Raw genomic sequence first — 13,768 nt, 5'->3', positions numbered from 1 at the left:
CTCGACCTTCCTCATCCCAGCTGCGACACCACTCAGGGCGGTGAAGGCCGCATCCAGTATGCCTCGGGGGAGCACCGAGGCCTTTCGGACCCCCTACTGAAGAGTCTCCAACACTGACGCAGGTGGCGCTACCAGAGGAGCAGCGCCACGAAGAACAAGGGACCCCGAAGACTGCTCAACAGTTGCGGGTGGCAACACCTCCGGAGCCTGAGGATCCCCACAGGCCTGTCCCCCTGGCAGCCGCATCCCCACGATCGCCTCAGGACAATTCGGGGGCTCGGGGGGCTTGACGACGAAGGCCAGGGAGGCCGCCCCACGAGCCTCCTCCTCCCCACCCGCATACTGCGACATGCCGATGAGAGCAGGCGAAGTGTCGAGAGCCGCCTTCGGCTTGATGACCGTCTTCTTCCTCTTCGCCCCCGGCGAGACGACATCCCTGGTGCGAGGCAAAAAGGAATAAATCAGCCAAAAGCGGACAATAGACACACGAGGCGCGCCCAAGCAGGATACCTACTCTTCGATATCACGCCATCTCTTCCTCTTCTCCGCCCCGGTGACGGCAGAGGAAACGCCCCCCCACGGAGGTAGGCGAGCTCGGTGCCTTGGATCTCCCACCGGCAGAGGCGGGGTGCACCGGGGACGGTTCAGCCCCGAGCTTACGGGAACTGTGCACGCATGCAGACCGCTTGGCATGCGGGGTCGGCACAAGCCGCCTGGAGGCGCTGGCCGGGCGCAAGGGGGTCCCTGCGGAGATATCATCAGTGGCGCCATCATCCTCGAGCTCACGCAGAAGGACGGATTGCGACGGGAGGGGCACGCTCGCCGCGCGGTCGTCGACGGTCTTCTCCGAGTCCCCTTCACCGGAGGTGTCGCCGGATGACACCTCCACCGGACCGGAGCCTTCAGCTGGGAGAAGCTTCCGCTCGTTGAAGACGGGCATCACGGCGACCAGATCGGTCTGGTCGTCACGATGATATAGCGGACCCAGGGCCTCGGGAAGGTCGCCACGGTCGCCGCCCAGCAAAATCGCCAAGACCCTGCTGAGGTCCTCTGAGGGAATGTCCCGGGACCGAATCCGGAGTTCGTCGTCGCGAGCCCGGTAGTCCCACAGGGGTCTGGAATGTGCCTGGAGGGGCGCCAAGCGCTGCACCAGGAACTCCTTCACTATCATTCCCCCGGTCAGCCTCTTGGCGCTCATGTCATGGGAAAAGCACTCCAACACGGGCACAACCCGAGGGTCGGAGAGCTTCGCCGAGCTCCATGCGGAGGTCTTCTCCGGCAACCCCTTCGGCTCTTCCAGCCGGGGGTTGGCATCCTTGAGACACATGAGGACCCAACGGAGCGCGAAGTTCTCCACCTTCTTCCCGACATTCAAGAGCACGTTGTCGCTCTGGGCTGCCATGAAGGAAACACACGCCGACGAGTGAGTGCCATCATGCAGGCGCATGCTCAAGAAGTGGCGAAGGAGGGAACTGAAGGCTGGACGTCAATGAAGGCCTCGCAGTAGAAGGCAAAGACGTACATAAGCAAGATAGAGTTGGGTTGGAGTTGAAGGACTTGGATCCCATAGTGGTCCAAGACAGCGCTGAAGAATTAAGAGAAAGGCGACACCAGCCCAACATAAATACTGTGAAGGAAGAAGGGCTATACCGCCCCAGGCGCGGGCAACTCCTCTACGGCGCTAGGACAAATCAGGGTCCGCCCGTGCTCGCTGGACTCGACCGCGGCCCATGGAAGCACTGGGACGAGATCCGCGTCCTTGGAGAGGGCACAGTCGAGGAGCGGAGAAGCCAGGGCCGGACCATGCCCCTCTGGCTTCTGCTTGCCGGCGGGCGCCATTGCTGGATTGGCAAGGAACTATGCGGCGCTGCATCTAGGAGGCGCCGGTTGGAGTCGAAGAATTAAGAAGAAATAAGGCACCGAAGCTACAAGCAGGGCACCTAATAAAGGGGGCAGAGATAGAGGACAAGGAGAACCAGACACCAGCCGCGTGATGTGCGCCGGCCTGGCCCACAGGCATTTGAGGGCCTACAAAGTCTCATGGTGCCCCCGAGGCTCCGCCCTAAAGCCAACCCGAGCATGCCGTGGGCCCGGGGGGTATTGTCGGTGTTCTGGGATTGGGGGTACCCAGACCTGCCTGCCTATGGCCTAGGGTGGGCCCGCCTCACCGGAGCAAACCAACGGGCCCGACACCGTTTAAGGAAAGGCCCTCGTGAGGGGCCAAGCCCCACGAGGAGGAGCAGCGTCAAGACCCGTAGGGGGCCTCCTAAGGACCCCTCCGGAGCGACAGATATTCTCAGGCCAGGTCAGGCCTCACGAGTCAAGGGTGACACGAGGTAATGACAGGCGAGCAGCAGATGGCAGGGCGGGACAATTTCCCCTTTAGTGCGAAGGAGGCGGGAGCGTACAGGTTTTCGAAAGGCATCTTCCAAAGGTTTCCCTTGTGGTGCAACAAAGCCGCAACCTCCCACCAGTAGGGAAAACATCATCCACGGGCCCGTCTTTGTAGCGCGGACAGTTACTTTGCACGCGAAGACCACCTTTGTGCAGGGGAGCATGTTCCCTTGTCCCCCTTCAAAATTGGCCATTGTGGGATCCCTTCCTTCCGAAGCTGTGAGGATAGAGGACCCGGGCCTTCGCTATAAATAGAGAGGGTAGGATACTTGAGAGAGGGAGTTCCTTCAGACGGTAGAACAATACACCGAGCCTCTCGGCCTCTGGAGGCCCAAGAACATTGTACTAATTCATCCACCACCTGCGTGAGAGGCAATCCACAAAAAGACAGGAGTAGGGTTTTACGTATCGCAACGGCCCGAACCTGGGTAAACAGTTGTGTTCTGTGTTTCCCTTGCCGTCGAGTGAGTCCTTCATCATTTCCATTGAATAGTGGGTTAGGCGTGGCGAAGCAGGGTGAGACCTTCGTACACACCTGAGTGTTCGAATCTTTAGGGTTTTGCGGAACCCGAAATCGGACAGAGCGGTAGCAAAAAATTACTACCGCTCTTAGAGCGGTACTACCGCTGACACCAGCGGTACTACCACTGGCCCTTTTGGATAAACATCAAAGATGGGTATGGAGCTCCATTGTAGCTAGGAAAAAGGTGGTGCACTAAATGTGTACATGATGATTCCACCCAAACCTTTCCAATGCGGACCCCCTCTTAATAGTACGGCTTTCCTAGGACTCAAATCCACCAAAGAGAAACGTAGAAAGCAACCGTCTTCGAGAGATTCCGAGGGGCGTTGAATCGTCTTGTGCCTAGATATGAATTATCTGAAATGCTCAATGCAGACAATTAGTCCTCACAGGTATTGTCATCAATCAGTAAAACCACTTAGGGAGAAATATTCCCTAACAATCTCCCTCTTTTTGGTGGATTAATGACAATACATGATTTCCACATAAAGGATATAGAGAAAGCATATGCAAAACCCAAAATCTACAAACTAGAGACAAGGTCCCCTGGGTGTGTTCATACCAACACACAACCAAGAAAAAAAACACTCCGCCTAGATTTTATAGACTAAGCAATCCTTGCAACAAAAAGAGTAGATATTTATATACGGAAGCAAGGCATAGCATGTGAGCATGAAGATAAAGGCACAAGATAATAATACTCACAAACTATTAATAAAATAGATAATAATGAGACAAAGGATAGGGAAGATATAGCATATGTCTCACACCATATGATAAAGTCTGACGTCTCATAGTTTCACCCATAAAGCAAAGACAACCAGCGAAAGCAACTAAAGTTCAACAAATAAAACAACCACGAAAACGAGAAAATGAGCAAATCCTACACTCTATCCCCCTTTGGAATCGGGGCACCAAAAAGGAAGAGAGGACACCTACGACATAGGTGGTAGCTCAAACTGGAGAGAATATAGCCATCACACTACTGGAATTGAGAATTTTGCCGTCTGCCTTGCCTTTGTCGTCTGCTGACCCATGGCAAAGGCACTCTTTGCCGTCAGCTGGCACAGTGCTGATGACAAAGAGGTGGCTGATGGCAAAGGTTTTATTTGCCGTCGGCCACCTCTTTGTCGTCTGCTGGCGGACGACAAAGGAGCCCTATGCGGACGGCAAAGGGTGGGCAAACGGCAAAGCCCCCCCCCAACGGCCGAAACCGACCCCCACCCACCCGCCCCTTTGCCGTCCGCCACCGTCCCTTTGCAGACGACAAAGGGGACATGGCCCTAACGGCTCGGGCGCCTCCCCTAACGGCTCCCACCCCTACCCAAGCCCTGCCCGCCTACCCGCTCTCTCACTCTCTCTCACGCCGTCATGTGCCCACCCGCCGCCGCCGTAGCTCCCCTCCCCAGCCACCCGCGCCGCCGCCCTCCCGGCCGCCGCCCCCTCCCAACTTCCTCCCGACTGCCGCCCCCCTCACACCTCCTTCCCGACCGCCGCCCCCTCCCACCTCCCTCCCGGCCGCCGCCCCCCTCCCACCTCCCTCCCGGCCGCCGCCGCCCCCTCCACTACTAGGAAAAGGCATGTTAGTGGCGCACCTGTTTTGGCTACTAATGGCGCACTACAGGTGCGCCACTAGCATCACGCCATTAGTATGTGGTATACTAATGGCGCACCTGGCAGTGCGCCATTAGTATAGCCCATGGTGCTCCACTAGTATGCCACCCAGGGCATATATACTAATGGCGCACCAGGTAGTGCGCCATTAGTATAGCCCATGGTGCTCCATTAGTATGCCTCCCAGGGCATATATACTAATGGCGCACCAGGCAGTGCGCCATTAGTATAGCCCATGGTGCTCCATTAGTATGCCTCCCAGGGCATATATACTAATGGCGCACCAGGCAGTGCACCATTAGTATAGCCCATGGTTGAAAAGGACGTGGATGTTGCCTAGAGGGGGGGGTGAATAGGCGCTTTAAAATAGTTAAGGTTTAGGCTTGAACAAATGCGGAATAAAACTAATGTTTAATATGTCAAGCACAACACCTACAAACAACTAGTCCCACCTATGTGCACCAACAACTTATGCTAAGCAAGATAAACAACTAAGTGATAGCAAGATATATTACAATAAACAATATGTCTATCACAAAGTAAAGTGCATAAGTAAAGGGTTCGGGTAAGAGATAACCGAGGCACGGGGAGACGATGATGTATCCCGAAGTTCACACCCTTGCGGATGCTAATCTCCGTTAGAGCGGTGTGGAGGCACAATGCTCCCCAAGATGCCACTAAGGCCACCGTAATCTCCTAGATGCCGTGATTCCACTAAGGGACCCTTGAGGGCGGTCACCGAACCCGTACAAATGGCAACCCTTGGGGGCGGTCACCGAACCCGTACAAATGGCAACCCTTGGGGGCGGTCACCTAACCCGTACACGTGGCAAACCTTGGGGGCGGTTACCGGTACCCGTAGAAATTGCTCGGGGCAATCTCCACAACCTAATTGGAGACCCCGACGCTTCCCGGAGCTTCACACCACAATGATTGAGCTCCGAGACACCACCAAGCTTCTAGGACGCCAAAGCATCCACGAAGAACAATATCAAGGGTACTAAGTACGAAAGGTAGTAAGCTTCTCAACTACTCACTTCCACGTATCACCGTGGAGAACTCAAACCGATGCAACTAATGCAATGGCAAGAACACACGAAGTGGTCAAGTCCCTCACACTCAAATCCCTCCACAACAACAAAAGCTATGGAGAAATATGAGAGGAAGAACAAGGAGCTCACAAAGAACTCCAAGATCAAGATCCAAGGGGTTCCCCTCACATAGAGGAGAAAGTGATTGGTGGAGATGTGGATCTAGATCTCCTCTCTCTTTTCCCTCAAGAACAAGCAAGAATCATTGGAGGGATTGAGAGTAAGCAAGCTCTAAGAATGTCAACAATGGAGGTAGAACAAGAGCTCAACAGATGGATAAGGCAAGGGGGAAGAAGACCCCCTTTATATAGTGGAGGGAAGGATCAGACCGTTACCCCCACTCTCTGCCCGAGCTCCAGCGGTACTACCGCTGGCTGCAGCGGTACTACTGCTGGCACTCCAGCGGTACTACCGCTGTCACTCCAGCGGTACTACCGCCAGCTAGCGGTACTACCGCTGGCACTCCAGCGGTACTACCGCTGGGCCCCTGGTAGTGCAAAGGCACTACCACAGCCAAGAAAGTCTTCGCAAAAAGGTCCGTCCACGAACAACCGCTAGGCAGGCGGTACTAAGCTCCTGGAGCGGTACTACCGCTGACCAGGGGCGGTACTACCGCGAGCCAGCGGTACTACCGCTAGGGCCAGCGGTACTACCGCCAACTCTAGCGGTACTACCGCTAGGTCCAGCGGTACTACCGCTCGCCACTGAAACAGCCATAACTTTTGCATACGAGCTCCGAATCGAGCAAACCCAAGCTTGTTGGATTCAGGACGACAAGGGCTAACCAAACAGCGACAAAAACTCCAACATCGAAAACATCATAAGACCATGCGGTTATGAATATGCCAAAGATATAGAGATGTCAGATCTCTATGAATGAAGAACCGGCAAAAACTCCAACATCGAAAACATCATAGTAGATGCATATGGACTCCGTTTTCGATGAACTCGAGCTTGTCACGAAGATGACCATAAGCTCTAAAACTCACAAAGAGAAACACCAAACAAGAATCAAGAAGTATGATGCAAGGATGCAAATGGTTTGAGCTCTCAACGAACGATACGATCAAGCTACTCACTTGAGAGCCCCCCTTGATAGAACAACAATCTATCCTAACCAGAAAACTTATCAAGGGCAAACCTATACCTTGCACCTTGTCCTCTTGAGCTAGATGATGATGATCTTGGCTTCCTCAAGATGGACCACCTTTCTTGATTGTGTTGGCTTGATGAAGACTAGCTGATTGCTCCCCCATACTCACTATGGGTGAGCCACTCTTCAGCATATCTTCACAAGTCGATTGCCACCACAATGGACGGCAAGCTTCAAGCATGCTATCTTCGTGCTGATCCACTTGAACTTGCACATCGCAATCTTGATGACGATTACAACTTGACGTCATACTCCATGGGTTGTATGAGATCTTCCTTTTGACGCAAGCCCATGGAAACACACCTAACCCCCACATAGAACTCTCATGAAGACCATGGGTTAGTACACAAACACGTAATGGACAATGCTTACCATACCATGGGATCACTTGATCCCTCTCGGTACATCTTGTACGCTTTGTGTGTTGATCATCTTGGTTTACTCTTTGTCTGAGATCTTGATCAACCATTGATGATGATCACAACTTGACGTCATACTCCATGGGTTGTATGAGATCTTCCTTTTGACGCAAGCCCATGTAAACACACCTAACCCCCACATAGAACTCTCACGAAGACCATGGGTTAGTACACAAACACGTAATGGACAATGCTTACCATACCATGGGATCACTTGATCCCTCTCGGTACATCTTGTACGCTTTGTGTGTTGATCATCTTGATTTACTCTTTGTCTGAGATCTTGATCAACCATTTCTCTCTATGACCATTCTTTGGATAATACCTTGGATACCATCTTGGTCATCATATAAATTCCTTGAACCCAACAGATGGACTTCAAGAAGTGCCTATGGACAAATCCATACCATGGGATCACTTGATCCCTCTCGGTACATCTTGTAGGCTTTGTGTGTTGATCATCTTGATTTACTCTTTGTCTGAGATCTTGATCAACCATACGTCTCTATGACCATTCTTTGGATAATACCTTGAATACCATCTTGGTCATCATATAAACTCCTTGAACCCAACAGATGGACTTCAAGAAGTGCCTATGGACAAATCCTATAAATGTAACTTAAGGCAACCATTAGTCCATAGGAATTGTCATCAAGTACCAAAACCACATATGGAGATATATGCTCCAACAATGGTGCTCCATTAGTATCTGGTATATATATGTTTTATTTCAAAACCACAAATTCAACAGCACATACCATATATATCAAATATATAATACATAATATGTGCCCAGTAGTTTTACTGATCCACAACACATAACATATATGCAAAGTTGCATAACAAATTTCATGGTCCATATATCAAAATTCCGTAGCATCCATACATCCAAAATTTCATAGCATCCATATATACATATAGTTCCATAGCATCCATACATACATAGATCCATAGCAAATATAATACACAATGATACTTTGCGGGCATTAGTAAGTAATATTTGGTACTAAAACAAATGCCTTCGATGTCCATATCGTAGTTCAAAGAGCATCCGCGTGGCAACCTACAAGATGAAATCATCAACATGTCAAATTTAACACTCTAAATCATGAAGATCTTCAAGAATGGTCTCTAATTATAAATTTGATCTTCAAATGGGTCAAATGATCTCTACTTACAAAACTAAAAATTCAAGATAGGACATAAGAACACCAAAACAACTTTTGCAAAAATATGCCTGGAGCAAAAACATAAGAAATACTCTACAGATTTCACAAGAATGATTCAGTGAAGTTCCTACATTTCAAACAGGGTCTAGTCTAAAAATTAAAATTAGGACTATCACATCGGATGCACTCGCGAAGCCACGTTGAGAGGAGTGTGGTGAATTGAACACACAGGTTTTTGACAAATGCGTTGTACGCAAATACAAAACATGTAAATTTTCTATATAAATTTACTATAACACATGTTTTTGACATCACAGATTTGACATGGCATTATATGCTAATATCTTAATAAGACATTATATGATAATAGTCTATACATGTCATGTTGGCCAATGATAATCGCAACAACAAGCTCTACATTGGTTTTGAGAGTAAATGATTGTCACATAAGGAGAAAATAATCCTGCTCCATATTACACGAAGTTTCTGTACATTGATAAAAAAAAGATTGTCAAGTAAAAAAGAAGCAGACAGATTCAAAAATTAATCTGCATAAGTCCAGCAAACGTAGGACATCAGCATTCCCGATCCATTGAATACATATGCACTTGCCCTCATGGGCCAGACTTGTATTCCACAGGGTCAAAAGGTGCTATCTTAGGATCAACAATATAAAATATAGTAATAAAATAAAATACAAAGCGACTCATACAATACAAATGTGTAAAAGAAGAAGCAACAGTCACCTGGTGTATCCGGATAATTTTCTGCGAGAACTATCAGCTTATACCCAGTGTCCTTCTCTAGGTCTTCTATCTCTTGCCGTATATGATTTTCCTAGGAACAAATCAAAATAGTCAGCAACCGTACGTCTAACATAACATGTGTTATCCAATTCTCCACCAAAAAAATAAAAGGTAGGGAGACTAAGACTAACCTCTGAAGATAAGAACTATATTTGTAGTCGCACCCTTATGGAATGGAAGTCAATACGGCATGTTAAAAAGAAAATTAGGCAGAAGGGAACTATCAGGCAAGGCAAGGATGGAAAACACCATCTCATCCTTGCACTGTTGTGTTGGTTTCAACGCCGCTCTGTTTCTCGCGGACGCCAAATTTGCAAAGTGGCTGTGAATCATCAGGCAGACAGCCAGACAACTCAGGGTGCAAGATTTGAGGTGTGAATTTACCTGGCCTGAGGAGAGAAAACCAGTGACGTCGATGACGTAGGTGAACTCCTTAAAGAACAACTCGGGTTTGTTGACCCCGGCCTTGGCATTGGCCAGACCGACAACTGGAAAGCACGTACCCATCAAGGGGAAGTTCCCACTAGAAAATGCTACACTCACACTCAGGAAGCTGAATATGAAGGAAGGATAAGATGGATGGCTTACAACAGGAGAAGGACAGGGTGAGCGCGAGCGCGCCGGAGACGGCGGCCTTCTAGGACGATGTCATAATGATTAAATACAAGTCATGACGATGGCCAGGATGATGCCACCCAGCACCAACCTTTGATGTTTGTGAAACATACCTTCTCTTTCCTGATAAGACTAATATTTAATCAGAAAACTGAGATTGGTGCAACTGAATTTTTGATCGGGAAGGTGTGGAGATCACTTATAGCGAGTGGGTAAGCACCACAAATATGGCATAGATGAGCTGGGCACCAGTGTATCCCTTCTCTATGATCAGTGTGGCTCCATACCATACCCCTAGAGAGTATCCACAGATCAAAATCATCATGACGGAGCCCGTGCCGATGGCAGCAACGAACTGTAAGAGCTCTTAAGCTATTGTGAGTGGGTCTTCTCGTTCGACTCAAAAACAGTGGTGTCACAGAAAATTGAATATCGAATATGGTAAATAGATGGAGGTACCTCGTGACATCGATGTGCCTCACAACGATCCTTCAATCTTTTATCAACATAGTAGAAAGTAATGGACCGAAATCAAATTGGTCACCTGAAACAGAAACTCAGTGATCAGAGATCATTGAACATGAAAAATACAGATTTGGCTTTACTTCTTGAGCTCTCACAAAGAAACTATGTGCACCTAGAGATGGGAATGGATAGGGCGGTCGGTGGCTGGTAGTAGGTTAAGAGAACTGCTTTATATAGTAACTTGTTTGATTGTCCAATCTCTAGATAAGCTATTCGTGGTGAGTGCAGATAATGTTTTGTCCTATCATTCAGTAACAATGAGGAGCATCGACAGCCCATCTAGCTGATTTGTACTGTTATATTCTAATTTAGCAAGAAGGGTCTATGGTTACTTTTGTTGATTGCATTACAGGTGCATTGACTAAAAGACACAGGAACCAAACACAACAAACAAACAAACACATTATCTATTTTCACACATAAAAAATAGCTGGAGAAGACTGGTATATACTCATGGTAAACTTATTTTTAGTTAGACATGGTAAACTGCTGGTATATATAGCAGCGTAGGATCTAATACCGTACCTACATATATACCAGTGCAGGATCTAATGCCATGGTACACTGAGCTAGGCACTGGTATATATTTAGCTGGACCTAATGTGCAGTGATGCAACTATTGTCAACAACACCATCGGTTCAACACCTCATCATGCAAGGAATGGGCTCATCTATTTGCCACTCGTGGTACCGCACATAAAATCGGAAGGCCTTTTACTGCCACCTTGCATGAAAACTTTCTATTCACACATGTGAACCTACACATATTGTCTAAATAAATGACAAAGGCTACCAGGATGGGAACTGAACTTTCTCTAATCGCACACACACTCTCTGCACCAAGAAGTGCAATTAAATAACCCCTGGATAAACTGAATGGTAATAACACAAAATAACTAAAAGCGAATAAGGAGGAGCTCAATTAAACTGAAGAGTAATCTAGTATTATGATAGCCAAGCCCAAAAGATCCATCTTGCTCTTATTATGCACCCTGAAGAGTAGTAAACTATGGAAAAGGGGCATATTCGCATGCTTCTTCTGGAATGGCTCCATTTCCTTCATTTGGAAATGCTACTAGTCTAACTTTTTCCCAGAAAACCGTTCCTGAATTGGTAAACAGTGCAAGCACATTAATTCCATGGATCTGCCATTTAAGCCCTAAAATAACTGTCATACAAGAGTAAGACAAACAGACAATAGACTACAACATATATACAACACATGAGGAACATTACTAATTAATGATGGCATAGGTAAAAATTGACATGCATAAAGAACAGGGGTTGCTCGATCTTGATCAGTAGCGTTACTCAACACATATACATGAGGTCAGAATCTAATTACCAGGCCAATTAATGTGTACCCAAACAACCTGAATTCAATGCCCAGGCCAATCAGCGTGTACTCAAAAAATACGAATCAATACGATATGAGGCCAATTGATGTACTCAAAACAATCTGAATCCAATATCAGGCCAATGAGTGCAGTCAAATCAATCTGAATTCAACACCAGGCCAGTTTTACTCCACCCAAAACGATCTGAATCCTAAACCAGGCCAATTAATGTACTGAAAACAATCCGAATCAAATACCAGGAGAATTTGAATCCAAGCAGAGCCAGGCATGAAATTCGTATTGACGAACCCCTCCTCATATAGTCGTATGTGGGGAAGAAGAGTGCATATATGGGACACGTGGACGAACACCATGACAAGGACTTATTTGTTTGCAGACAGAGGACAACACCGCGGCATACAGATTCGGATTCGCTAACAGAACATGTCTTCCTTGCAGAGCATCAAGAAGAACATAACCTAAAGGTTAGAACTTAAAGGGGACGAACCCACCCACAGAGAGGACGACGAGGAGCAGCATGTAAACGCAGGGCAGGAGGCCCATGGCGAAGCCGAGGATGTGGCGGCGGCGGCCGTCGGCGCAGCGCGGCAGGCAGAAGGCGGTGGCCAGCACCACCGGCATGGCGTAGTACGCCGGCTTGTAGTGCGCGAAGACGGGCCCGGCCGCCGGCAGGTGGAGCAGGGTGGTGAGGGCCTGCCGGCGGAGAGAAGATGGCGCGGCAGCGGTGGCCTAGCGGGATCTGCTGTGGGAGGGAGGCGGCATAGGGGGAGGGGACAGTGGGGGGCGCCGGTGGAGGGGGCGGTGGGGGCTGCCGGTGGGGGCTGCCGGTGAAGGGCGCCGGTGGAGGGGGCTCTACTTAGGGGCGCGCTGAGATCTGCTGCGGGAGGGAGAGGGCATGGGCAGGTGAGCGACAGGATTTGGCAAAAATACTTAGCGCGCGATCGATTTAGGGAAAGCCCGCCACATATTTCGCTGTGTCCCGCGCTTTTGTAGGTTACTAATGGCGCACGACCTACTAATGCGCCATTAGTAACCCTGGTTACTAATGGCGCACCAGTTGGTGGTGCGCCATTAGTAGTTTTGCAAAAAAAAATTATAGTAGTGGCGCACTGGGTGAGTGGTGCACCATTACTAGTTAAACTAGTAATGGCGCACTCTGCCCCGGTGCGCTATTAGTACTTTTGGAAAAAAATTGTTAGTAGTGGCGCACCGTGTGCGTGGTGCGCCATTAGTGTCCATCACACTAATGGCGCACCTGCACATGGTGCGCCACTGCTATATAGTAGTGGCGCACCACTTGTGTAGTGCGCCATTAGTGTCTATATTATCTATAGCCCTTTTCCTAGTAGTGCTCCCACCTCCCTCCCGACCGCCCCCATCCCACCTCCCTCCCGGCCGCCCCCTCCCACCTCCCTCCCGGCCACCGCCGCCACCTCCCACCTCCCTCCCGGCCGCCGCCCCCTCCCACCTCCCTCCCGGCCGCCGCCCCCTCCCACCTCCCTCCCGGTTGCCGCTCCCATCCCACCTCCCTCCCGGCCGCCCCCTCCCACCACCCTCCCGGCTACCGCCCCCCTCCAACCTCCCTCCCGGTCGTCGCCCCAGCCACACCACCCCTGTGCCGGCGACCCCGACGCCCTCCCCTCCGGTTAGTACTGTTTTTTTATTTTTTTCATGTTTTTTCTACTTCTTTTTTGCTAGAATGTCTGAATAATAAAAAGAAAAATTATAAAAAGTAGAAGAAGAATATGTAGTTTAGTGCTAGGTTTAGTTTTTTTTTCTGTTTTTTATGTTAAATTAGATAGTTAGTTTATTAGGTAGAAAAAGTAGATAGAAAACAAAAAAATAGATAGAAAAAAACTTAGAACAAAATAAGAGAATATTAAATAGAGGAAAAAAGAAGAAGAAGAAGAAGAAGAAGAAGAAGAAAGAGGAGAGGAGGAGAAAGATAAAAGAAAGAAGAAGAAGAGGAGGAGGAGGAGGAGGAGGAGAAAATAGACGAATAAAAATAATAATAAGATGATCAAGAAGAAGAAGAAGAAGAAAAAGTGGAGAGAGGAGAAGAAGAAAGAAGAGGACCCCGACCCCCGGCCCCCGACCCCCG

At 48.9% G+C, this 13,768-nt stretch overlaps 1 pseudogene; it reads right to left on the bottom strand.

Annotated features, from left to right (window-relative positions):
• Nucleotides 1-8,120: 8,120 nt before the first annotated feature.
• Nucleotides 8,121-10,356, bottom strand: LOC123439928 (annotated as a pseudogene).
• Nucleotides 10,357-13,768: the final 3,412 nt, after the last annotated feature.

The sequence above is a fragment of the Hordeum vulgare genome, chromosome 3H (assembly GCF_904849725.1).
Source record: "Hordeum vulgare subsp. vulgare chromosome 3H, MorexV3_pseudomolecules_assembly, whole genome shotgun sequence".
NCBI lineage: Eukaryota > Viridiplantae > Streptophyta > Magnoliopsida > Poales > Poaceae > Hordeum > Hordeum vulgare.
The sequence above is the reverse complement of the archived record's forward strand: the minus strand, read 5'-3'. Positions and strand labels throughout refer to the sequence as shown.